The sequence below is a fragment of the Lipotes vexillifer genome, unplaced genomic scaffold (assembly GCF_000442215.2).
Source record: "Lipotes vexillifer unplaced genomic scaffold, Lipotes_vexillifer_v1.1 scaffold730, whole genome shotgun sequence".
NCBI classification, from domain to species: Eukaryota; Metazoa; Chordata; class Mammalia; order Artiodactyla; family Lipotidae; genus Lipotes; species Lipotes vexillifer.
In genome coordinates, this window is record NW_006793934.1 from 388,190 (window position 1) to 392,031 (window position 3,842).

Consider the following 3,842-nt stretch of genomic DNA (forward strand, 5'->3'; position numbering starts at 1 on the left):
GTTATTGTTTAATGGGTACAGAGTTTCAGTTGGGGAAGATGAAAGTTTTGGAAATGGATGGTGGTGATGGTTGCACAGCAATGTGAATATACTGATTGTCACAGAACCGCACACTTTGAAAATGGTTAAAAAGGTCAATTTTATGTTATATATTTTTTACCAAAATAGGAAAAAATTCAGTGCTTGGGGGAGAGGGATGAGATGCATTAACACACTGCTGATGGAAGTAAAAAGTGATGCAACATTTCTGGAAAATAATAGGACAGTATGTAGCAAGCAATTTTTTTTTAATTTTATTTTTGGCTGCGTTGGGTCTTCGTTGCTGCGCACAGGCTTTCTCTAGTTGTGGCGAGCGGGGGCTACTCTTCGTTGTGGTGCGTGGGCTTCTCACTGCGGTGGCTTCTCTTGTTGTGGAGCACAGGCTCTAGGCGCACGGGCTTCAGTAGTTGCAGCATGCAGGCTCAGTAGTTGTGGCACCCGGGCTTAGTTGATCCGCAACATGTGTGATATTCCTGGATGTTCCTCTACACTGGCAGGTGGATTCTTAACCACTGCATCACCAGGGAAGTCCCTCAAGAAATTCTTAAATGTTGATTTATTAGTTCTATATCTGGGACTTTATCCAAAATGTGTAAAACAGAGATACATTCAAAGAATTATGTACAGGGATGATCATCAAAGCCTTATTTATAATAGAGAAAACTAGAAAACAGCTTATAAGTCCTATTACAGAGGAATAGATAAATTATGGAAGACCCATATAGATTGGAGTGTTACAATTATAACCACATTTATGAAGAATACTTAATAACATTAAGTGAATTAAGTAAAAATAAAAAGGGAATTCTTGTTTGATTTATTTTTGTTTGTATATTTTATAAATATTCTATTATAAACATTACTTACTGTTAATTGGGAAAAAAAAACATGTGTGTAAACAATTTGTGAAGATGAAAAAGCTGAATTAATTCTCTATTTGAAATACATTATGAGGTTATTTTACCTAAGCCAAGCCTCAGAATAACTCATGTCACATTACACTAATGACCAAAACTATATTCTGTTTTAACTTGATGAGAAATCTGTTGAGAATGTTTAAGAATTTTTAAAGCTTTTGGGGAGGAATAATTAGCCCTTTATTTCACAGAAAAAAATTATTTGGACATTCAAATTTATTAAACATTCACATCATATCTACCACTATGAGAACAGTGATAGGCCCTTAATAGATTAAATAAATTGTATCTAAAATGACCATCTCTCTTCAGCCACCATTAGATTTTGCTTGAACTTAAATGACACGATGCAACTTTTCGATTAACAGAATGCTTGTTCTGTTACCAATAAAAATAAACATTTAGCTCTAGGCCAAAAATATTTTTTTAAAATAATGACTGCTTTATTCAATTCAATGAGTACTGTCTAGGTATTAGATACAGCAGAGAACGAAGCAGAGCAAAAATCCCTGCCCTCAGAGAATTTACAATCTAGTGAGGAAGGGAGAAAACCAACAAAGTAAGAAAAATAGTGTACGTGAGATTATGACAAGTGCTATGGAGAAAAACAAACAGAAAAAGAATAGAGAGTGTGGGAGGAAAATCAGTAGGGCAATGAGGGAAGGTGACCTGTGAGGAGATGGGAAGGAATAGAGGGGGTAAGGCATAAATTTGGATATTTGGGTAAAAGGTGAAGGGCATTCCAGATACATGCAAAGGCCCTGAGGCAAGAGAGTGCCCCCCCCCGCCTTTACGAAAGAATAGCAAGGAGGCCAGTGTGCCTGGAGCAGAATAAGCAAGAAGGAAAACCAGAGATTCTCAGAGATCAGAGAGGTGGAGAAAGTAGAAGCTCATATAGGGCCCCCTTGTAGATCATTATAAGGACTTTGACTTATAATGGACAAAAATGCCCATGAATCCTGGAAACATATTTATGTTATTTTACTTTTTACAAATTAAAGATGTCCTTGATAACATTATATATATTAGCCTATGTTTTCAGTCTTTATGAACACCCTGAAATGAGATTAGGAAGGCATTTGGAGGGTCAACTGGATGACATATCTCTGTTCCATGTGTCTCATCCTTCCATAGGTTAGCCCAGAGGCGTTCCTGGGGTGAAGGCAAAGGAACCACATGGCAAGTGGCAGTGTGCATGCACTTTTTCAAGCCTCGGCTTGAAAACATCCCATTGGTCAAATCAAGTCATATGACCGAGGCAGAAAATCCCATCCAGTATGGGAAGGTACCTCCATGCCACAAGGGCACATAGGGAGGAATGAAGAAGTGAGGCCAATAATGAACATAACCCCTGGTTGGGAGGGAGTGGCTGCAGGTCCCTCTCCTTTCTGAGCCAGATGAGAGCCTAAGGACCGGCACTAGAGAATACTGATGCTAGCATCTGAAATCCATTGTTCCTGTGAAAAATGTAGTTCTCAAAGATAGGTAGACTCCTGGGAAGAAAGTCAATATAACTAGGTCCAGCAGCCAGGGAGGGGATGAACAAACAGGATACTAGAATAATTCCTTATTCAAAGAGAACTACTGGAAGAGAATTAAAAGTATAATGGAAACTCTTTAAAAGAGTTTCATGAACAGCACAAATGGACTAGGAATTGAGCATACTAATACAAAGAGAAAATGTTTAAAGTTAAGACCCAAATTACTGGTCTGAAGGTCAAGTAAAAGATATCAAAGCATAGAACAAAAATAAAAGAGATGGAAATCATTAGGGAAATGATGAGATTTGAAAGATAGGTCCAGAAGACCCAACATATGAATAATAGGCATTCCATAGGGGAATAAAAAGAAGAAATAGAATAAATAGAAAAAAGGGAATAATTAAATCTAATGAGGAAAATTTCCTTGAGCCAAAGAAAGATATGCAGGCTGAAAGGGCTCAGTGAATTCCAGATGGTTTTAATAAGAAGAGATACATTCCTAGGCATATTCTGGTAAACCTGAAACTCCAAAAATTGAAGAAAATCATAAGCGCTTCCAGTCAGAAAAAATATTTTACTTACAAAGAAAGACCAACTGCTATCTGACTTCAAATCTGTAACATCAGAGGCTACAAATTAGTAGAATACCATCTATACATTATTATATAAAGAACTGAAACTCTGCAGTCCTTTACATAGATCAAAAAAAAAATTGGCTAACTGGGAAAGAAAGTTATAATCAAAAATTCCGAGAATATATCACTCCTGTATTCAATCTAAGAAAAATACTTGAGAAATAACTCTAACAAAACAATATGCAAATCAGAACAGACAGCCTCAAGATGGGTGTTGAGCAAACAAGGAAAAAGGACCATGCAGTACACACAGATATTTGCATTCATAAGGGGAGAATCATGGAACCAGACGTCTCAGGAGTGCAGATCCATGGATAGCCCATCCATTCTAGGGCAGTGCGGACACTTCTGGTTGAATCAACCTGTGGGAGAGGGACCCCCATCCTTGGGTTATGAGACTTTCAAGCTGCATTATTAGGGAAGCATCAGCCTTTTACCCAGCCACTGGGCATGATCAGAGCCTGGGACAATACAGCAATATGAAACTTGGTTCTAGCTCTATCCAGCTAGTTCAGCATAGTTTCCTTATCTCCTGACGTGAAATGGGGAGTAAAGTCCAAGCCTTGAAGTTCTATAATGTGGTGAGTTGGTTGCGTGACTCAGCCCCTTAACATTCACAGTTGGGGGAGCAACATTCCACTCCTTGGTGTGATCAGGATGAGGGAGCCTGGGTCCAACACTTCTCAGTAGCCAGGGCCTTTATTCACTAAGCTGTAATCAGTTTCAGTGCAACTTTGCAGAAAGCCAACTCTTTTTCTGGAAGACCATTC